Genomic DNA, 24,439 nt, shown 5'->3' with positions numbered 1-24,439 from the left:
GATAGGGTAAATGCAAGCAGTTTTTTTCCACTGAATTTGGGTGAGACTAGAACTAGGCATCATGGGTTAAGTGTGAAAGGTGAAATGTTTATGTGGAGCATGAGAGGGGATATTTTCACTCAGAGGGTGGTGATGGACATCCCTACTTCTAACTTGATGATGGATGGATGAAGCAGCTCAAATTAGTTGGTCTTTCAACACTCCCCTGATAGTCTCCTGCAGAGATGTCCTGAGGCTAGGCTGATTGCATTGGAGCAAGCTGCCAGTGGAAGTGGTGGATGTGGGTTCAATTTCACCATTTTAAGAGAAATGTGGATAAGTAAATATTGATGGGAGGGCTATGGAGGGGTATGGTCCAGGAGCAGGTTGATTGGACTAGGCAGATTAGTAGTTCAGCATGGACTAGATGGGCAGAAGGGCCTGTTTCTATGCTGTAGTGCTCTATAACGCTAATTAGGGATGGGTAATAAATGCTGGCTTTGCTAGCAATGCCCAGATCCCAAAAGCGATTTACCAAGTACTTGTTATTTGGCAGGATTTATAAATTAATAGAAACCATTTCAGTGAGAGTTACGCAGAGTTTTCTGTAGCAGCTGCTACATTCCTTCACAGTGAGAAGACAACATTAAGGAGGAGATGGAGCACAAGGAAACTGAATGTGTCATGCTGATGGCTGTCGTATGGTCAACAGACGTGGGTTAAGTAGGAATCAACCATAGTTACTCTATGTAAGGATCAAAGACTGGACTGTATATCCTTGGTATAATCAAGCATCTGACATGCACTGTCATCAATTCCAGATTCTACCACAGCAATAGGTAAAAATTATTATATTATATGTTGGATGTTTACAGCACTCTGCGGGCGGTTTTAAAACATCCTGCCTTAAAGCATTCCTCAGAGAATGAAATTTTGGCAGTGCCTTCAGGAATACAATGCTTGGCTTCAATGCATGTCGAGTTCATATCAAGATTAACCAAAAAAAAACATACATAAGAATCACAAATTTCATCAACACTTTGACATTTATAGCCTCTCTGGAGCTTGACCATAAATTGGAAGGGAAATTTATTGTTGACCTCTAACAATGGATGTGTGAAATCAGTGGAATGTAATATTCAAAGGTATTTTGTACTCTGACAGGTGTAATTCTTCTTTGTAATGACTGGAAGGTATGTGAAATTCCAACCTATTCTTCAGCCTGAGGATGCCTACTCCGAGGTGACTTAGTAATTCTTGGTTGAACAATCACTGCTCACTACTCTTCCCTTGCCTCGAGGTCTTTTCAGGAATTACCATGAATGTTCTCCTGACTAATGGTCAGGTAATACCATGTACCCACATTCAACTAGTTTATTAAAGTTTCTGTTGGATCTTTAGCCTTGTCCAATCTCTTTGCAACCCACTAGCTTAGACTTATCTCGGTAGTTAAGGGTGGTGTGATGTGTAGTGGTTAGCACAACTGTTTACAGTATCAGCAACCCAGCTTCAATTCCCACTTCTGTTTGTAAGGAGTGTGTACCTTCTCCCCGTGACCACATGGGCTTCCTCTGGTTACATGGGTTTCCTCTCACAGTCCAAAGACATAGTGGTTAGTAATTGGTCATTGTAAATTGTCCCATGACAATTAAATCAGGGAGATTGCTGGGCAGCATAACTTAAAGGGCCAGAAGGGCCTATTCCACATCGTGTCTTAATAAATGGGAAAAACCACAAGAATCTTGAAATGGTTCCCTTGGTCTGTCACACACCCACTCACACAGATGTTTCGTAGGCTCAATCCTTTAATGAAGGTGTATGTCAACCTTTGCTCTACTTAATTTCAGCCGGGCCAGGAACTGCAGAAACTTGTTGCAAAGGCAGAGTGGGAGTGGCAGCCAGCTTTCGGAACAGAGGTCTCCGCCATTGTAAATTGTCCCATGATTAGGCCCGGGCTAAACTGGGGGACGCTGATCAGGATGGGTTGATGTGCTTATTCTGCACCGCATCTCAATAAATAACACCTGTCAGCGATAGGCTGCGCAGTGATGCAACTCATAGAGCAGTTACTTTACAATACTGGCTTTGGTCCTAAAATTCTGTCTGAGTCAAGTTTGCACATTCATAGGACATAGGAGCAGAATCACTGATCAGGGTTCTGTAAGGAGCTCGCACATTCCCTCTGTGACTGCGTGGGTTTCCTCCGGGTGTTCTGGTTTCCTCCCACACACTGGGTTAGTGAGTTGTGGGCATGTGATGTTGGTTCCAGAAGCATGGCAAAACTTATGGACTGCACCACGACAATCCTCGGACAGTGTTGGCTGTTGGCAGAAACGTTGCATTTCACTGTAGGTTTTGATGCACTTATGACAAATAAATCTAATCTCTTTAAACCTTTTAGGCTTGTAGGACATAAGCAGGTCCTTAAATGCCAAACCTAGGAGGAATTGGTGGCAGGCTAGATGAGTGATGAAACCAGGAAAGCTATGTCCCATATCCTGCATAGGACCAGGAAATATGAAGAATACTTAATAAATTATTTTCCTTGAATAAGGGGTAGGCCATTTAGAACAGAGATGCAGAAAAACTTTTTCACCCAGAGAGTGGTGGATATGTGGAATGCTCTGCCCCAGAAGGCAGTGGAGGCCAAGTCTCTGGATGCATTCAAGAGAGAGTTAGATAGAACTCTTATAGATAGTGGGGTCAAGGGATATGGGGAGAGGGCAGGGACAGGGTACTGATTGTGTATGATCAGCCGTGATCACAGTGAATGGCAGTGCTGGCTAGAAGGGCCGAATGGCCCACTCCTGCACCTGCTGTCTATTGTCTATTGAAAATAGTATTGCACACCTCCCTTGATACATTTCATAAGATGCTGGGTCTTCACCTTCAACTGTGCGAATGGTGATGATGCTGGTCAAATACAAGCCAGTGTAACTATACTGCAAAAGAGGGACAAGGCAGGGTTACATGGGCAAAGATCAGGATTACATTGGCAGAGAACAGACCACCTTGGGCAACAAGGTCATGGTAGAACAGGGCAGAGCTCTCACTTAAGAGCAACGTTAGAGTGGACTTCTGGGGGAGAGTAGATTACGTGGGTGGAGTGCATTGTATGTTGGTGTTGAACTAACTGAAATACCTTTATCATGACAGTTATAATGGAATTTGGACGAGTAGGAACAATGAGAAACCGCTGAGATTGATGGTAATGGGGAGTAGACTTAGGGGGTGAGTACATAAAGCCTGTTGCTTTATAAATAGGGAGTGGAGAATATGAAGTAGGTACATTGTTCTGATGCAGGACAATCCACTGTACTTAGTGCCAATTACTGGCTGTTTCATTGATTGAATGTCTGCACTGGAGACTGGTTAGTAAATCCAGAGAAGCAAATGATGTAAAAATAGCAGTGGGAAAATTTAAACCAATATTTGTTTAGATGAGAAGTTAACATCCTTTGTTATTTTATATTTGAGAATCAGTGAAATTACCAATTACTTAATGGTTACTTATCATCACAAGAATGTCTGCAGATGCTGGGAATCTAAAGCAACAAACACACACACACACACACACACACACACACACACACACACACACACACACACACACACACACACACACACACACACACACACACACACACACACACCTGGAGGAACTCAGCAGGTCGGACAGTACCAGTGGAAATGAAATGAACAGATAACGTTATGGGCTGAGGCTCTTCTCCAGCACTGAGAAGGAAGGGGGGTGACACCAGAATAAAAAGGTGGGGGGGGGTGGGGGTCGGGGAAGGAGGTTAGTTGGAAGGTGATAGGTGAAGCCAGGTGGGTGGGAAAGGTTAAGGGCTGGAGTAGAAGGAATCTGGTAGGAGAGGGGAGTGGACTGAAGGAGGAGGGGGCCACGGGAAAGTGATAGGCAGGTGAGAACAGATAAAAGGCCAGATGTGGGATTAGAAAAAAAGGGAAGGGGAGGGCATGTTTTTTAACTGGAAGGAGAAGTCAATATTCATGCCATCAGGTTGGAGGGTGCCCAGACGTAATATAAGGGGTTGTTCCTCCATCCTGAAGGTGGCCTCATCTTGGCACCAAAGAAGGCCATTGACCGACATGAGGGAATGGGAATGGGAATTGGAGTTAAAAGTTTTGGCCACCGGGAAGTTTTGCTTTTGGCGGATGGAGCAGAGGTGCTCGATGAGGCCGTCCTCTAACTTACAACGGGTCTCATCAATGTAGAGAAGGCCTCATCGGGAGCACCAGATACAATAGACGACCCCAGCAGCTTTGCAGGTGAAGTGTTGCCTCATCTGGAAGGACATTTTGGTGCCCTGAACAGAGGTGCGGGAGGAGGAAATGCCAGCATTCCTGTATTCATAATCATTAGTGGTCACATTCTTGTATATCAGTCAAACTCATATCATCCCTTATTATGGGAAAAGTAACGGTGCAGCATGTTTCAAGGGCAGTACAATGACACAGCTGGAAGGGGGGTGGGGGGGGGTCTGGTCTCTTGCATCTCCAGAGAGTCGAGCTCATTCTGAGTTTTGGTGCAGACATAGGGTCATAGAGCATGGGAACAGTCCCTCAGCACAACTCCTCTGACCAATATGTCAACCTGAGCTAGTCCCATTAGGCCAAGTTTGGCCCATTTCCCTCTAAACATTTCCTCTTCATGTTCGCGATGAAATGTCTTTTACTCATTTCTAATTATATCCAGTCCTTCCTCTAGCTGCTCATTCCATTTACTTACCGCCATTTTTGTAGAAAGTGTTGCCTCTCAAGGTCACTTGTAAATCTTTCTCGTGTCACCTTAACTCAATGTCCTCCAGTTTTAGAATCCTGTACCCTAGGAAACAAAAAACTGTGATCATTTTTCTTACGTCTCTCCCATGTGATTTTATAAACGTCTTTAAGGTTGTATTCAGCCTTCTCCACTGCAAGGAACAGTCCCGGCCTGTCCAATCTCTCTTTATAATTCAAGCCATCCAGTTCAGGCAGCATCCTTCTGAATCATCTCTGCACTCTTTACTAGCTTAATCACGTCCTCCTTCTAATATGACTACATGCGCTTCACACAATATTCCAGGTGTGGTCTCACCAGCATCTTGTACAGAGGTAACACGATATTTTATCATTTTCTACTCGGCGCCATGAGCTTTCTTCACTACCCTGTCCAACTGTGTCACCACTTTTAAAGAGCTATGTCCCGTACCTAAGATCTCTAAGTCTCCACATGGCCCTGCTACTCATTGTCTAGGGTCCGTCTTGTCCCGAAATACATTGGTTCACAGTTTTTTAAAGTTAAATTCCATTTGTTATTCCTTTGCCTGCTTTTCCAGCTGATCAAAATCCTTTTTATCCTTTGACAACCATCTCCACGATCAATTTTGGGGTCATCTTTAATCTTCTTACATCTTCAAAGAATTAATTAATATATTACAAGAGACAGCAGGACACCCAGTAATGACCCCTGTGGCTTAACACTGGAAAATTGAAACTTTGAAAGAACAGTCCTCCCATACCTCAATCTGATTTCTTTCATAGGACCAATTTTGTATCCACCAAGTACACTGCAGATGCTGTGGTCAAATGAATACGTTCAAACAAGCTGGATGAACTCAGCAGGTCGGGCAGCATCCGTTGAAAGGAGCAGTCAACATTTCAGGTGGAGACCCTTCATCAGGACTGAAGAAGGAGGGGGCAGGGGCCCTATAAAGAAGGTTTGGGGAGGGTGGAATATGCCCGGTGAAAAACCAATCAGAGGAAAGATCAAGGAGTGGGGGAGGGGATAGGCAGGAGAGGTGAAGAAGGAATGTAAGGGGAAAGCACTATGTGTAGTAGAAGAAGGCAGAATCATGAGAGAGGTGATAGGCAGCTGGAAGAGGAGGCAGAGTGAAAGTGGGATGGGGGAAGGGAGAGGGAGGGAATTACCGGAAGTTGGAGAATTCAATGTTCATATACCGTTTGGGTAGTCTCCAGCCCCTTGGTATGGCCACACTGATTCTTATGGAGATCTGTTCCCTCCCTACTCTTTAGTTCTTCATATACTTGTAGAGTCTTCTTGGATTCTTCTTTACTGTAACTGCCAATTATATTTGTATCCCCTTTTTGCCATCCTGATTTCCTTCTTAAAAGTACTCCTACATTTGTTATACTCCTCCAGGAACTCAGTTGATCCAAGCTCCCTCTACCTCTCATATGCTTCTTTTTTTCCCTCATCATGTTTGCATGTTCTCCCTGGGACCCTATGAGTTTCCTCCTGGTGCACTGGTTTCCTCACATATTGCAAAGGTTTGCAGTTTATTGCCATGATAATTTGCCTCTAGGATTGAGGAGGAGGTAGATTCGATAGGAAGGGCGGACAGAATAGTTTACAAGGAAAATTAATGTGGTAATGGGAATGCTTTATGGGCTGGGAGAAAATTGACAGGCAAATCAATTTTAAGTTTAAGTTTAATTGTCATTCAACCATACTTGAATACCTGTGAATACCCCCAAACGAAATACCATTACTCCGGTGCCAAGGATCAAAATACAGCACCAAAGGTCATACACAGCACAAGGCACGTATAGCACATATAAAATAGAAGTAAACATACAGTCACAAAATTGTAACATAGCCCAAGGCCCTGAGTGTAATGGCCTGTAGATTGATGATGCATGGATATTGCTGGCAAGAACAAGCCCACTGCAATCCACAGACGAAGGTAGTCCAGCTTGTCTTCCATTGAGCAAATACTGGAGAGCAACACTGGCAAAGAGGGGTCAGCCTCCAAACCAGTATGGACTCTGCATCACGTGGCCCCCAGTGTAAACTCTCCTGGATACCTGCAACAGGTGAGCCCGTGGCACAAGGCCTAGTCCGTGCTACAACCAAGGCTGTGCCACTTCCCCACTGTCATTCTCGCCAATAGACCAGTAAGCTGGACTTGCAGTATTCTATCTTACCAATGCCCAACAGGGCCTTACGATCACAAATATTTCTGTAACAGGCAGGAACACGGCCTGCACCAAGTCAAGCTCGTCCAGCAGCCCCACTATAGGGCAACTCATTGATGGCGTAGACTTGCAGTACTTGAAGCTCTTAATATCCAGAAGGGTCTTGAGATTGTGAAAAGACACTTAAATACGACAGTGGCACCTTTGGTTGGACCCAGAGAGGCCACTGTGTCCAAGCGCACCACCATCTTGCACAGAAGTGGCTTCCTGTATGAAATATTCTATGCCTTCAAGCTACTGCAGAGTGATAATGGTGCCTTACCTTGTTCTATCTTACAGAATTTTTACTTTGATGTTGATTAATATATTGATAGTTCATGAACAAGAATAATTGAAATGGAAAAATCACATTTTATTCAAGTTAAGAACATTGTTCTCAGGTCTGGTAGCAGGTTCCTGCTTGTCTTGTTAGTCATGCACCATAAGCTCCACAGGGCTCCTAACCTGCGGGAAAAGAATTGAGGCTTTTTCTTGATATTTGATATAGAAGTCAAATGGGCTCCAATTTCCAAGCTATTATGTTGCCAAAATATGTGGCTGATAAAGTTCAAATTATTGTTCAAATTTTTGACAGAAGCTTAAAAGGTTTCCGGAGGTGCAATGTAGTTCAGCAGGTCATTGGAGAAATTTAGATTAGATGTCTATCAAGCTGTTGATCATGACTCTCTGTTTTCAGTCCATGCTCAAAGCAAGTACTATCCTCATGGAATCTTAAGCACAGAGATGCCTTTTGTACTATTGATGCCATAACTGTGTACCCCACCCCCCATCCCATTCACAGAGCTTTGATCTGATCCATTGACTGTGATATCATTGTTGCAAATTGGCTTTATATATAGCCTCACTAAGTTGGCAACTTATTTACACCTTTGCGTTGCCGATCCCAACTTGCTATTCTTCTGACTTTGTTGAAATAGATGGCAGAGCAAGATTGTGTCCAGCCATAAGGCAGTGGTTCACAGTGCCAATTGGGTGTTCAGTTTTGAACTTCCCAGTGTATTCCTAGTTAGTTCTATTTAGCACACAGTAGTCTTTATTCTCAGAGTCATAAAGCCATAGAGCACTACAGCACAGAAGTAGGCCCTTTGGCCCATCTAGTCCATGCCAAACTATTATTCTGCCTATTCGCATTGGCCCATACTTAACCATAGCTCTCCATACACTCCCAACCATGTACCTGTTCAAATTTATATTCTATGTTTCCTTTGAACCCACATCCACCCACTTAGAGTACTGTGCTCAGCTCTGGTCACCTCACTATAGGAAGGATGTGGAAACCATAGAAAGGGTGCAGAGGAGATTTACAAGGATGCTGCTTGGATTGGGGAGCATTCCTCATGACAATAGGTTGAGTGAATTCAGCCTTTCTTCCTTGGAGCGACAGAGGATGAGAGGTGGCCCGATAGAGGTGTACAAGATGATTAAATGCATTGATCGTGTGGATAATCAGAGGTTTTAGAGACTGGCGAGTGTGTGGAATGGGCTGCCGGTCCTGGTGGTGGAGGCGGATACGATAGGGGCTTTTAAGAAACTCCTGGACACTAACATGAAGCTCAGAAATATAGAGGGCTGTGGGTAACCCTAGGTAACTTCTAAGGTAAAGATATGTTTAGCACAGCTTTGTGGGCCAAAGGGCTTGTATTGTGCTGTAGGTTTTCTCTGTTTCTATGTTTCTGCTGGTAGCTCATTCACTCTCACAATGCCCTTTGAGTGAAGATATTCCCACTCAAGTTCCCCTTTATCCTTAAACTATGAAGTCTTACATCATCTATTTGACCACTATTGCAACTTTGCTTTCTCTTGTTGCCAATTGAATCACTTGTAAGTGTTATTAGTACTACCAGTGGACAGGTAAAATAGCTGATTTGTCAATGGCTAGCCCCTAACATGCATGTCTGATTAGTTTTGAAATGATGAGAAAAATTGTTTTTTCAAGAAAGACTATTTGTAAAGGAAACTGCTAGAAAGTAGGAGAATAGGTGACATATTTGGCAGTCCAGCACAGGTGAATCCCTTGACACCATTTAGCACATCTACAAGGGACGTTTTTGCAGGAAAGCAGAGTCCATCACCCAGGGCCCCCTCTGCCCAGGCCATGCTCTTTTCTCATTGCTGCTTTCAGGAAGGAGGTATAGCAACCTTAGGTCACACACCACCAGGTAATGGAACAGTTATTACCCCTTGGGCATCAGGTCCTGAACCAGAGTAGATAACTTCACTTACCCAACACTGAACTGATTCTGCAACTCATAGACCCACTTTCATGGACTCTACAATTCATTCTCTCAATATTATTTATTAGTTATTATTTATTATTAATTTGTTTTTCTTTTTGCATTTGCACTTCTTTATGCACTAAGGTTGTTTGTGTGTAGTTTTTAATTGATTCTATTGTGTTTCTTTGTACTTATTGTGAATGGCTGCAAGAAAATGAATCAAGGTAGTACATAGTGACATATATGTACCTTGATTATAAATTTACATTTGACTTTTGATTTTACACAAGCTGCTGTGGGTACAGCAAACTCTTTGTACCAGCATAGCTGTACAGTCTCCTTCAAGTTTCTGAGCCTTACCTGTACACCGACTCCATGCATTTTATTAAGCCATGTAGGTATATGGGTTATGGTCAGAAGTGGTTCACTCAGTCCTGTAATAAGGTTGTGACAAATTTGACTGTAACCTCAACTCAGCATTCCCCTCTGTGTAAATTACCATTCTATTCCCTTGTCTAGCAAGCATCTATCTCCCTTTAACGTAAAATCTTTCTAAGATTCTTCTGTGGTCACTTTTTGAGAAAAACTGCTTCAATCATTCACGGTCATCTGAGAAAATAGGAAAATTCAACTATTTTCTGTCTTAAATGGACAAACCCTTGTTTTTAAACAGTGACCTCTAGTTTTAGTTTTTACAAGAAATGTCCTTTCTAATCCTCTTTTTATTCTGTAAGTATAATTAGTACCTGAATGATTGAAGATAAATTTCTTCTAAATGTTTTTACCTTCAGCCAATATCTGGATTTAACTCTCAAGCGACACAGGCATATTTGCTGCACTTAATGCAATCTAGTCTTGTGAACATATAAACCTGCCCTACACTCAGAGAGTACAGAATGTGCCTCTGCTCTTGTGCCAATTAGCTTAAGGCTGCCTAATGGACTTGTTTATCTAATCCTAGCAATGTCTGAACTTCTTTATAAGCCTGAACTTGTGTTTCATTCCAAGCTGAATAGGAAAACAGAATGTGAACGCAAAAATGTTGCTGTGACATTGGGCTGGACAGATAGTTAGCAGAACATAAAGATTGCTTATACGGAATGTAGCAGATTTCCTCTTTCTATCTTCAATAACTTAGGAGTGTATTGGAACAGAGGGATTTAAAATTAGAGCTTGAGATGGCATGGTAATGTTACAGTTAGCGTAATGCTAGAACAGTGCCAGCCACCTGGGTGTAATTCTACTGTTGTCTGTGAGGAGTTGTACGTTTTCCCCATCACCGTGTGGGTTTCCCCCGTGCTCCAATTTCCCCCCACATTCAAAAGACGTACGCGTTAGAAGGGTCTCGGCCCAAAACATCGACTGTACTTTTTGTCCCAGTGATGCTGCCTGGCCTGCTGAGTTCCTCCAGTGATTTGTGTGTGTTGCTGGGATTTTCAGCGACTGCAGATTTTCTCTTGTTCGCATTAGAGGTTTATTGGACACATGGTTGTAATTGAGTGGCACGGGCTCATTAGGTGGGAAGGGCTGTATCGCTTTTAAAAAAGGTGCATAGTTCATTCAAAGTGGAAGCACAGGTAAAAGCAGCGAAAAAGACGTTTAGCATGTTGGCCTTCGTCAGGGTGTGGTGACCCATTTCCTAGCGTAACCGAACCGACTCACAATTCGATAGCCTACGGGGGTTTGCGAGCACAGAGCTTTGGAGCCTCTGCGCCATGGGGGGCCGGTTGACAGAGGCTTAAAAGTGAGGCTGAAGTTTTCGAATAAAGTTTTTTTTCCTTCGACTGCAGTTACCAACTCCGTGTCGTAATTTTAGCGCTGCGTGTAGCACACCGCTACAAGGGCACTGAATGTAGGAGTTGGAATGTTACTCTGCCGTTGTATGAGTCATTGTTAATGCCACACTTGTAGTATTCTGTACACGTTTGATGGGCCTATTATAGAAAAGAAGTAGCTGAACTAGATAGAGTACAGAGAAGTTTCATGACGATGGTCCCCAAAGCAGCCGTGTATTCCAAACACACAAAGGTTTTCAAAGCAATGCATTGCCTGAATTTGGATGGATTGAAGCTGGGTTTTGTATGGTGTAGGTTCCAGTTTCACTAAGACAATCATTAGGTGCTTGGATGTCACTTCCGTAATTCTATAACACCTATGTGGCCTGGATCATCCACGGGGCAGTCACACAGAAACAACCTTCTATTGCTGCCATAGAACCTAGTCCAACATGATGTAACGGTACCTGTCTGAGCAGGTCCCAATGTGGCACTGGGACCCAAATGCAGGTAGGTCACCTTTAAGGGCATCCTATATTATAACAAAATACTCTAGATCTCTCATTCTACCTTGTCATGACCCTGGCACCTTATTTGTCTAGCTGCACTACATTTTCTTTGTAATTGTTTTTCATTTGCTGTTGTTTTCCTTTTATATTACGATGTATTTAATGAATGGAATAATCAGCAGGGTGGCATGCAAGCAAAACTTTCCATCGTATGTATGACAATAATAAACAAATTACCAATTTTCCTGTCCTTGGTCCTTGCACTATGAGGTTAATTTTGTGATGCTAAAGTAGAATACTCCGGATACTAAAAATCTGAAGTGAAACAAGAAATCCTGGAATGTTTGGCAGCCTTGTCAATGCTTGTGGAGAAACAGAGCCAATATTTAACAGCATGGTGAAGGAGGCATTCAAAGTTCAATGTAAATTTACCATATACACGCAGACTCTGCTTAATGCTAAGGATGCATTCCTCTGAGGTGGGCCGTTATGTAAATCAGCACTACACGGGGTCATTCTGACATTACGAAACACTCTGGTTCCGTCAGCAGCGTAAGTCCAGGGAAGACAATCTTTGGCCCCGCTGAACATGTGAGATTGGGTCACGAACCCACCCCAAAACTCCCTGTTAGTGTGGATGCTGTGTAATTCGTCACCCAGTTACAAACAAGTGTCACGAAATAAGACAGCACACGACGTACAATTAAAAGATTTACTTTAGTGTCCCTCACCTGAGAAGCCTCCCCTTAATCCGACCATCCCAAATGGGTGGCACATTCTCCTGTCGCTTATCTTCAGCTAACCCAAACATAAACTGAAAAACAAGCAGCTTGTGCAGAACAGCACAAAATGAAATACAGAACAGCATAAGAGTAAAAGATACGAACCAGGGCCATACATTTATGTAAATGGATTTGTGTGCCTGATAAAAATAATCAAACCCAAGATATATGATATATTATTTTATGTTTATGCAGTAATTCGTGGACTAACAAGGATGCAAATAGGCCTAACCTGTACATCAGTGGAGCAGCAAAATGTCGCAGCAGGGAAGCAGTGGTGGTTACATCTTAGAGGAGGGAGCAGGCTGTGGGCCCTGCTCTAACTTTGGATTCTTCTCCAAGTAGGTTTTGAGATTCAACTGCCTTTTCTTTAGGTCCCTCTCATGAAGCATAGCAGGAGATCATATTGAAAGCACTTCTCTTTGCCTTATTGCTTCGCTCCCATTCAGGGTCATTACCGATGAGCTGGTCCATGATTTGTGTGATTGTGGTTATGCTGGTGCTGAGGAATTTTGTGGTGAGGCTTCTTGCCTGGTGCTCCCTCTTCTCCATCCGTTTCAAGCTGTTTTCCAGCCTGGTGAGGGACCAGGAACGTTTACACGCATGGGAGAGGCAGAGCGCAAACTAACAGGTGATTGGCTGTGAGTGGCTCAGAACTGATGTAAAGCGCTCTCTTTGGCTGATTAAATGTTTACTGTAATGGAGGCCACTCTTGAGAAGTGTCAAGTGTTGTTTAGAATGAATTTTTTAATCACTGGGCTGTAACAAATCAGCACGATGTGGAGTCTGAATCATTTTCATTTCATAGCTTGTCACACCAGACAGTCAGCCATTCTCATCTGGCGCGTAGTGTCAGGATTGGTCTCCTTTCGGGTTAACTGAGTCACGGTATGAATGTTCCAGACTCGACCCTTGCTTTTTACGAGGCTGAGTGGCTAGCTCGACACTCAACCTGGCACAGATGGAAAGCGTGCCCGGGGGGGGGGGGGGGGGGGGAGGGTGTGGTGAGGGGTGGTGCTGACTGGGTTCGAACCTGGGGGCCTTCACTTCCAAAGTCCGGGGTCTGAATGTACTACTTTAAGATTCATTTTTCTTGAAGACGTTCACAATAGCACAAAGAAATGCAATAGAAGCAATGAAATGATGTGGAGTTGTGCCAGCTCCAACTCACCTGTTTCATGTCCCTGTCATTGCCCTTGTTTGCTCTTTGACTGGGACAAACTGGTACCACTCATTATTTTGTCCCCAGGCAGCCTGGTTGTGCCAGAACCTGTGCAACCCACTCAGTACTGCAGATTCTCCATGCTTGCTCTGTGCTATAGTATTTGCGAGCTGGAATTTTTTTATGTTTGAAATGTTCACGAGCCCCCGGGAGTTCTGCAGTAGGCGGGAAGTGGTGCTGCTTCTTTGAGGCACTGATTAGTTTGTAGTGGAACAAGGTCAAATCACCACAATGCATCCCAATAATAAATGGAGCATGTCCCCTGCACGAGGCGGTTTGCACTCAGTTCATTGCTGGTTGCCCCTTAAGCAATTGTGCTAAACGTTGGCCATATGTAAGAATTAGAATTTGTTTTCAAATAGGAAGTAATTTGTTGGTGCTGCTGCTTATGTAGTTTGAGCACCCAAATCTGACCTCTTTTCTCTCCTCCATTAGTAGTGCAATGCTTTATGCTGCAATATGAATCCATTGGTTAATATACAAGTCTTCACCTGGACTGAGCTGGTAAAGCCATTCACCTCACAGTGCCAGAGATCTAACTCCAATGCTAACCTTGGCAAATGGGCGTGCAGAGTTTGCACGTTCTCCAAATGACTTCATGAGCTATCTCCAAGTGCTCTGGTTTCCTCCCACATTCCAAAGATGTGTAGGCTTTTGTTTCATTAAATGCCTGTCCCTTGAAGGCATTATGAGAATATTATGAGAATGTGGGGAGAATACAGTGGAATTAATGTAGGTCTCCTGATTAAGGCCAGTGTGGTCTCAGAGGACAAAAGCCTGTTTTGTACTATGTCTCTCTGTGAGTCTCTACATGGACAGTGGCAATCCATTGGTGATTCCTCTTTGTGGGATGCCATTCCAGAGTACAATCCTAGCCTCATCCAGTGAGTCCACATGTGTTACCCTGATCGGCCTTTTGGATAGAATACAGATGTAGGAATTCCTATTGATATTTGCTGCTCTCCTACACAATGGTTTGTTTTGGCGGACAGCAATCAGCATGAGAGGTCATTTGTTGCTGTCACACCGCAAGGTTTAACAAGAGCTTGGTTGCTTTGTGGCCGGTTCTGTGGATGATATGAAGATAGGTCTAGGGGCAGGTAGTGTTGAGGAAGCAGAGGACTGAGACAGATTGGGGGAGTGGGCAAGGGTGTGGTAGAATGAATATGGTGTTGGGAAGTGCAGGGTCATGCACTTTAGCAGAAGGAATAAGGCTTGGACTACTTTCTAAATGGGGAGAAAATTCAAAAAATCTGAGATACTTAGGGAATTGGGAGTTCTCTTGCAGGATTTCCTAAAAGTTAACTTGCAAGTTGAGTTGGTGGTAAGGAAGGCAAATGCAATGTGAACAATTATTCTGAGAGGACTAGAATACAAAAGCAGGATGTAATGCTGAGGCTTTATAAGACGTTGAGAAAGTCCCCATAGCGATTGAGATCCATTGGTCCAAGACTTTGCAGCAATCGTTAATGCTACTTCCACATTAATACCTTTGTTAAATTCTTCTCAAGATAAGAAACATAGATAGAGTGGACAATCAGAGACTTCTAGCAGAGCTGAAATGGCTAATTTTAAGGTGATTGGAGGAAATTAAGGTAGGAATGACAGAATTAACTTCTTCACACAGTGGTGAGTGTATGGAACACCCTGCCAGGGGTGGTGCTAGAGGCAGATATGTAGGAGGCATTTAAGGATCTCTTAGCTAGACACGTGGCTTATATAAAAATGGAGGGCTATGTTAGAGGGAAGATTTAGAGTAGGTTAAAAAATTGGCACAACATCATGGGCCAAACATGCTGTAATGATCTATCTTGGATGCCCAAATTCTTATCAAACCCTCAGGTTTCTATGGCTCACCTGCAGATTTGCAAACTGCGCCTGAGGTCAGGATTGAACCTGGATCATTGGCACTGTGAGACTACTGCTTTACTAGCTGTACCACTATACTGTTGTTAACTTATAGACTTACCGAGTCGCTGGCAAATGCCTAATCACTGTCTACCGATAAAGGACAATGAGATGAATTCCAGAGAACATAGTTAAGGGAAGGATTATTGCCGTTGATTAAGGACAGAGAGTCATCTCACAGATAAACTTCATAGCTTCTAATGTCCCAGGAATGCTGAAGCCTAGTACTGTGGAACACCAGAGTTCAGCATTCCAGCAAAATCTCCACTTTGACAAGTCCTGGTTGGATAATTGATGTACTGCTCCCAAATAAAGCAGAACGTTTTAATTTGAGTAATTTGTAGAATTGCAAGCATTTCCCTTGTTATTATCAATCCACTTGTTTGAAAATGTATAATTTACTGATTATTTTGTTTCCTCTTCTAGAGTTGTGGTTTGCAATAAAGTCTTGGGCTGCTGCTGCTTAGTTCCTCTGTTGATAACATCAGAGGCTCATGGCTCAGTGCTGAGGCGAGAGCATTATTTATGATGTGCTCCTTGCACCAGGGGCCCCGAAAGTATTTCCTAAATGGTAAACAGTTGGAAGAAGTCTGTACTCTTACTACTTGTCCAGGAAGTTTGGGGCTCTTGCACTAAAATTATTACAGAAAAATTCCAGTTATCCATCCTACTGTATTCCCATTAGATTAACCTATGGATCAGTGCACCTGCAAGAAAGAGGAGAAATTTTGCTGGTTAACCATCAGGGTTAAACTGAATGCCTAATGCTCATCAGTGGAGTCCCTAATTTACACTCACATACCCACCTCTCCTACAGTATCTTCCTGCCATAAGTTACCACCGTGAGATACTTTGTATTTCCAGTGGTATTACAGATCTAAATTCTGTGACATCCCCATTTATTTGGTTGCCCTCATACCCCCCACCTCCCTACCCTTCCAGGAAGGACAGAAATGCCTTTGATAGTGACACAAGAGAGCCAGTTAATTGCAAGGTCAATTCAAAGACTGCCACTGTTTCCCTCTGTGCACAGCTGTTCCACATCTGTGTATACAAACATCATCTACACTGGGACAAAATTCTGGACACCATCGTGGAAATTGTTGATGGTTTGACAAGCAAGCTCATGGCTACCTTCTCAAGGACGAAGAAGTCAATCCTGATGTCATTGATGATGCCCATGCCATGATAATTAAAAATGCCTTGTCCAACCAGGGTAAGATCAGACAAGAATGAACTGGACAGATGCAGTTTATATGTAAAATGTTTATTTGCAAAAACATATTTGACTGATATTTCACAAATGAATCTTCATTTTGTACTCTAGGTGTTCTTTACTGAGAGATTATATTGAAGAAGTAATCTGTTATTTAGAATCAATCTGTTCCACTTGTTGGCTGATTCTACAAAAGAGAGCACTGGGATAAATGTTTATAATTTGTAGATGTCTGTTTAAGCAAATTTCCTCTTGCTCTTTTGAAATTTATACAGCAAGCCTGGCTTGTTTAGGACACAATTGACCTCTGCCTCTCTGAGCTGGTTGGACAACGATAGCAATCTTTCTGTAGGAAGAAGAAACATGAAGGAAAGAAAGAAAGAGAGTGGAGGAAGAGAGAGGGAGGGATGGGGGTGAGAGAGATAAATGTGATGATATATACCTTTCTGGTATTTTGTACCCACTTTTGAAGTGTTTTCACTGTTGAAAGAAATGGAGTAACAAATTTACTCACAGCATGGCCAGCCATACATCCTGTTTTAACATACTGAGCAGTTTCTGGAAACGGGTCACTTTTCAGTGAGATTCCTTCAACTGATCACTTTAGGACAAGTGACAAAGTTGCTAAGTTGCTACCTGCCCTACCAGGAAAACGTGAAGGCTGTGGAGTGTGGGAAGTGATTCCTGTGACCCACTGCAATGGTGCCCTCCAGCTAAAGGGACGAAGATTGACTGAGTCATTCCAAGGTGGATGTCAAACCTGTTACCAGTGGGTTATATGTTCAATAAGTGCCCAATTCACTCTCATGAATTATATTGTGCAACTGAAAAAGTAGCCTGCTGCCGACATTCCAGTACATCACCTTAGAAGGTGCTGTCTTTCAGATACAATGTTGAACCACATAGAACATAGAGCACTACAGCACAGTACAAGCCCTTTAGCCCACAAGGACGTGCTGACCTTTTAACCAACTCTAAGATCAATATAGCCCTACCCACCTCCATCTTTTTTATCATCTATGTGCCTATCTAAGAGTTTCTTCAATGTCCCACATCTCCACACTTATCTACACATCTGCAATACTTTGAAGAAGAAAAAGAAAGATATCATTAGTGCCTTAACGTGTCTCTATTTCAAGCGCTATGGCAGATTTTCAAGTCATTGGCAACTTTCTGCCTGTGGGGGCTGGCCATGCACAAATTTTTTTATTGCAGGAACATGGACTGTTTTTATTTTGTGCTCTATGACTGTAGTTCCAAATTGGAGCACTTCCAAAGAGCTTGATTGTTAATAATACAGTTTAAGATAGCCGAGAAACATGAAAGGCTCTCTTTTCCTTTTGCGTTTCCATTCTGTTGGTTGAATTCTCATCAAAATCAAGCACATAGTCTTGCCACAGATTATAACAGACCCAAGCATGTTAGAAATCAAATTATGCAGTAGTCCATTGGTTTACAAGGAACTTCTTAATAAACTACAACGCAAAAACTCACCTCCCTTCAATCGAAGTATAGGCAACCTGATCAAATTCAATGTGTTGTTTTTGGCAGATTCATAGGTTATTCCCATGGTCCTGGCAGATATCAGAAACAAACACTTTCCACCATAGCAGTGTTTTCTGAAACTAGAGGGCATATGTCTAGCATAAAGCGTCTTCCACAAATCTGTGGTAAATTATTTTTTCCCGAAGTGGGATTTGAGTCTCAAATACACTCAGTGGCCACTTTATTAGGTATCTCCTGCACCTAATAACGTGGCCATTGAGTGCACATTTGTGGTCTTCTGCTGCTGTAGCCCATCCACTGCAAGGTTTGACGATTCAACAATGCTCTTCTTCACATCGCTTCTGTAACACGTGGTTATTTGTGTTAGCGTCACCTTCCTGTCACCTTGAACCAGTCTGGCTATTTTCCTCGAACCTCGGTCATTAACATTGCATTTCGACCAGCGAACTCTCACTCACTGAATGTCTTTTGTGTTTCACACCACTCTCTGTAAACTCTAGAGACTTGTGTATGGAAATCCCAGAAGCTTCTGAGATACTCAAACCACCCTGTCTGGCACCAACAATCAATCCACGGATCGAAATCACTGAGGTCAATTTTCTTCCCCATTCTGATGTTTGTCTGAACAACAACTGAACCGCTTGACCATGTCTGCATGCTTTTATGCGTTGAATTGCTGCCATTTGATTGGCTGATTAAATATTTGCATTAATGAGCTGATGTGCAGGTGTACCTAATAAAGTGGCTACTGAGTGTAACGTCCAACTTTTGTACTCAGTGCCCTGATTAATGAAGGCCAGTGTACCAATAGCTGCCTTCCCCACCCTGCCTACCTGCAATACCACATTCATGGAACCATATGCCTGTACTCGTAGCCTCATGAAGCTCTTCGACTGAACTGACATTTGTTAGAACAGGGATAAGTCTGTAGAAGTTCTGTATTTCTTTGATCAGAGTTGTATCAGCTTGTTTTTTTCACGGCCACGTCATTGCAATCAAAGCAGTCATTAGCGGGACAGTTAATATGTAATATTTTAAAAACTTTATGGTTATAGAAATGCTCTTTGTGTAGATAATTATGAAAATGTTGCAATGTTTGTCTGTTGCATGAGAAAGAACATCTGGCAATAGCATGCAACCTCTGAAAGTCAAGTTGATATGCTTCTCCACTTGGACATGTTTGAACAAGTGTGTACTTCTGCCACCATGGAAAGACTCCTACAAATTTTGCAGTGCAATTTTCTTTCATGAAAGATGTAAAATTTCATTTTGAAACATGGAATACGTGTAGGTGAAGTCAATGGATGCACGCCAAAATACTTCCATGTTGCCCTGTAGAAACCATTTATTACGTAGGTTTGGGGAAATGAACGGTTGTTAAAATTCTCTGTAATTTTGAGATTTGTTGTTGGTCAAAATTCCATGAACTATGGAATAAAATTGGCCTTTCTTCACCACTTTACTCCTGTGTGTGAATTCAGATCCCTACTGTACATGATTATTTCATTGGGACTTGCGTATAATATGGTTACTCTACTTTATGAAAGCAGATGCTGAAGGGCCTGTTTCTATACTGTACTTTTCTATGACTCAATGAATCTATTTGCAGAATGTGTCAGTGAAGTAAAGGTTTGCTTAGATTATTTCTGAACTTGTTTTGGACTATTTTCTTAACATTCTCTGTTGATCCCTGAGAAATGGAGATAGTGAGTGAATGGCTGAGGGAGTAGTTTCCAATTGTCAGTAAGAACTATGTTCTTTTTGGAATATTATTGACAAGTATGACCTTTCTTTAGCACATCATAAATTTTGGCTTTATACTTGGAAGCTTGTCTTACCTTAACATGGAGCCCTTGTGCTAAACATTTCAGTTATTAATTCCTGATTATATAGTTCTCCAGTATTCTAGATTGCTATTGTGCCCTCCAGCACAATGAGTTCCTGCTTTTATTGCAGTAGCAGTTCCGTTAGCCGAAGGGTTGGAGAGAAAAAACAACATTCCTTTTTCACGCCATTCCGGATTTTGACAAATCATATGATTATAACTTTAATATTTAGCTCTTTAACTAAGCCAAGATATTTAACAGAAACATTATCTAATAAAATATGATAAAAGTTAAAATTAACACTGAGCTACAAAAAGAGATTAGGAGAGCTGCGAAAACTCAAGTTCAAGTTCAAGTTTATTGCCATGGGTGTGCATACATAGAATATAAATGCCATGAAAATTAGCTTTTTGTAGCAGCATGACATATATAAGTTAACAAATTATACATAACGTCCATGACAAAATAAACATAATGACACTAGTGCAAGTAAATTAATTGCCACAGACAGTTGTGAAGGCCAGATCATTGGGTATATTTAAAGTGGAAATTGATACTGTCGTTTCTTGATTAGTCAGGGAATCAAAGGTTATGGGGTGAAGGCAGGAGAATGGGGTTGAGATGGATAGCAAATCAGCCATGATGGAATAATGGAGAAGTCTTGATGGGCCAAATGGCCTAATTCTGCTCCCATGTCTCATTAAATTGGTTTATTATTACCACATCTACTAAGGTGAGAAACTTAGTTTTGCATGCCATCCATATAGAATATTTCATCTCATCAGTGCATGGAGGTAACACAAAGGAAAAGCAATCACAGAATGCAGAAGGTAGTGTTACAGTTATAGATAAAGGGCAATGCAGCAAGGCAGTAAAGTGTGAGGAGGTGATGAGATATATTTTCAGACCAAGAGTCCGTCTTATCATCCAAGATGTTTGTTCAATAGTCATTTGAAAGTAAGCTAGAAATTGTCTTTGAACCTTGCTTGTACAGATTTTCAGACAGCTGTATCTTCTACTCGATGGGAAAGGTTAGATGGAGGGAAGTTTGTTGTCTTTTGCATGTTGGTTGTTTGCCCATCCTGTTGGTGTGTTCTTTCATTGGTTCTATTGTGTTTCTTGCATGGAATCTTCAGGGCACAATATGCTGGAGGAACTCAGAAAGTTGAGCAGCATTAGTGGGAGGCAAAAAGGAAGCTGTCAAAGTTTTGGGTTGAAACCCTGGACTCTGGTTACACTGGCTGCTCTACCGAGACGTGGAAAATTGTAGTCAGAGTCCATGGAGGGAAGGCCAGAATGACTAATGCTCATTTGCATTCAGATCTACTGTGATGAAACGCTTTGAGAGATTGGCTATGGTCGGAATCCACTCCTGCCTGGACCTGCTGCAGTTTACCTATTACCACAGTAGGTCTGCAGCTGATGCAATCTCACTGGCTCTCCACAGAGCCTTGGATTACCTGAACAATAGGAATATCTACAGTAAGTCAGGTTGCTATTTTGAGTACAGCTCAGCATTCAACAAAACAATATCTTCAGTTCTAATCACCAAGCTCCAAAATCCTCACTGGCATACCACAGTCAGGGCAGATTGGAAATAACATCTCCTCCTTGCTGACAGTCAATGCTGGTGTACCTCAAGGATGTGTGCTTAGCTCCCTGATCTTCTTTCTCTACACCAACAACTGTGTAGCTCGGCACAACTGTATAAATTTGCCGATGACATAACTATTGTTGGCAGGAAATCAGATAGTGACGAGGAGCAAGGAAGATCATCTGGATGAGTAATGTTGCAATAATAACCTTGCGCACAACGTCTGTAAAATCAAGGAACTGATTGTGGACTTCAGGAAGGAGAAGTCAAGAAAACACACCTCAGTCTTCATTGAGGAATCAGCAGTGGAAAGGGTGAGCATTTCCAAGTTCTTGAGTGGTGGCATCTCTGAAGGTCTATCCTGGGTCCAACATACTGATGCAGTTACAAAGAAGGCACAACAGCAGCTATATTTCATTAGGAGTTGAGGAGTTTTGGTATGGCACTATAGATTTGCAAGTTTCTGTAGGTATACCGTGGAGAGCATTTTGACTGGTTACATCACTATCTGGTAGGGCTGGCCACTGCACAGGATCAGAAAAAGCTGCAGAAAATTGTAAACTCAACCAGCTCCGTCATGGACACTGGCCTTCTCAACCTTTGATCCCATCGCAACAAGAAGATGGGATCCATCATTAAGGACTCCTGTCAACCAAGATATGCCCTCTTCCCATTTCTACCATCATGGAGAAGATACTGGAGCCTGAAGACACACATTCAATGTTTCAGAAACAGCTTCTTCCCCTCTTCTATCAGATTTTTGATTGGAGAATAAACCCATGAACACTAACTCTCTTTTTTTTTGTTCTCATTTTACACTACTTATTTAATTTAACTTTTATACTAGTATTAAAGGTGGTGAAGAATCAGTATGCAGGAGGGAGATTGAAAATTTGGCTGACTGGCATCATAACAACAACTTCTCACTCAGTATCACCAAAACCAAGGAACTGATTATAGACTTCAGGAGAGGGAAACCAGAAGACTCCTCAATGGAGGATCAGAGGTGAAGAGGGTTCACAACTTTAAATTTCTGGAGGTTACTATTTAAGAGGACCTGCCCTGGGCCCCGCATGTTAGTGTAATTGCAGAGAAATCATGGCAGCTCTTCTACTTCCTTAGGAGTGTGCAGAAATTTGGCATGACATCTAAAACGTTGATAAACTTACATAGATGTGTAGTGGAGAGTATACTGACTGGCTACATCATGGCCTGGTATGGAACCACCAATGCCTTTGAACAGAAAATCCTACAAACGGTAGTTGATTCAGCCCCATACATCACGGGTAAAGCCCTCCCCAACCATTGAGTTCATCTACATGAAACACTGTCACAGGAAAGCAGCATCCATCATCAGAGATCCCCACCACCTAGGTCATGCTCTCTTCTCACTGCTGCCATCAGGTAGAAGATACAAGTGGCAAAGGACTTACACCACCAAGTTCAAGGACAGTTTCTACCCCTCAACCATCAGGCTCTTGAACAAATGGTGATAATTGCACTTAATTGCCCCATCATTGTAATGTTCCTACAACCAGGATCTCACTTTAAGGACTCTTTATCTCATTATCTCTTGTTTCATTACTCATTGCTATTTATTTACATTTACATTTGCACAGTTTGTTCTCTTCTGCATTCTGGTTGATCTTTCATTGATCCGGTTATAGTTCCGATTCTATAGGTTTACTGAGCATGCCCGCAGGAAAATGAATCTCAGGGTTGTATATGGTGTCATATATGTAGTTTGATAATAAAATTTACTTTGAACTTTAGATCTTTCTTATTGTAATTTATAGTTTTTATTATGTATTGCAATATACTGCTGCGACAAAACAACAAATTTCATGACAAATACCAGTGATAGTAAACCTGATTCTGATTCTGATTCTTGTTTTCATAATGTGCTAAGTTAAGAAAGAGTAAAGGATCTCTTTTTCCATAGAGTGGTGAACCTGTGGAATTTGTTACCACAGACAGCTGTGGAGGCCAGTTCATTGTGCTTCTGTATTTAAATATGGCCCTAGGTCATATTAGGGGTTTTTCGATCAGTTCAGGAGCCTGGTAAAGATCAGCTTTATTTGTCACATGAACTGTTTATTGAAACATATGACATGCCTCATTTGCGTCAGTAACCAACACAGATCTGAGAATGTGCTGGGGGCAGCCAGTAGGTGTTACCATGCTTTGGACATCACCAATGCATGGCCACAACTTACTAACCCTAACCAAACTTAAAAGTTCAAAGTAAATTTATTATCAAAGTACAATTATGTCACCATATACAACCCCGAGAATAGTTTTCTAGCAGGTGTACTCAATTAATCTATAACAGAATAATAACCATAATAGACCTCGCCAACTGAGTGTTCACCCAGTACACAAAAGACAACAAACTGTGCAAATACAAAAAAGAAAGAAATAATAATAATATTTACTGCTGAAGAGTCCTTGAAAGTGAGTCCATTGGTTGTGGGAACATTTCAATGATGGGACAAATGAAGTTTTCCCATTTGGTTCAAGAGACTGATGGTTGAAGGGTAATAACTATCCCCGCACCTGGTGATGTGAGTCCAGAGGCTCCTGATGGCAGCAGAGAGGAGAGCATGCCTTGTATGGTGGGGAACCCTGATGACGGGTGCTGCTTTCCTGCGACAACACCCCATGTAACTGCAGGTGAGTCTGGAAGCTCCTGTAGCTTCTTCCTGATGGCAGCATCGAGAAAATGACACAATCTAGTTGGTAGAGTCCCTGATAATGTATGTCAGCCTCCTGAGACATTGCCTCTTGTAGATGTCCTTGATGATTGTGAGAGTTGGTCAACATCGATCAACTTAATTCAGATTAAAGAGAAGTAAAGAAATGGAGAGGGAAATGTAAAGCTCAAACTGTCGCCTGTAAAACAGTATG

The 24,439-nt window shown here is 42.2% G+C and overlaps 1 protein-coding gene across 6 annotated transcripts in view; it reads left to right on the top strand.

Moving 5' to 3' along the window:
* Positions 1-24,439, top strand: part of LOC132397969 (collagen alpha-6(IV) chain-like) — a 405,602-nt gene that overhangs the window by 162,160 nt on the left and 219,003 nt on the right. The window contains exon 3 of one of the 6 annotated variants that reach the window (XM_059976823.1): positions 12,456-12,601. The exons of the other annotated variants lie outside the window; for them this stretch is intronic. The gene's annotated coding sequence lies outside the window, so the exon portion shown is untranslated. The remainder of the gene's footprint in view (positions 1-12,455; positions 12,602-24,439) is intronic. 6 annotated transcript variants of the gene reach the window in all.

The sequence above is a fragment of the Hypanus sabinus genome, chromosome 8, assembly GCF_030144855.1.
Source record: "Hypanus sabinus isolate sHypSab1 chromosome 8, sHypSab1.hap1, whole genome shotgun sequence".
Lineage (NCBI taxonomy): Eukaryota > Metazoa > Chordata > Chondrichthyes > Myliobatiformes > Dasyatidae > Hypanus > Hypanus sabinus.
This window is presented reverse-complemented; position numbering and strand designations above follow the sequence as displayed.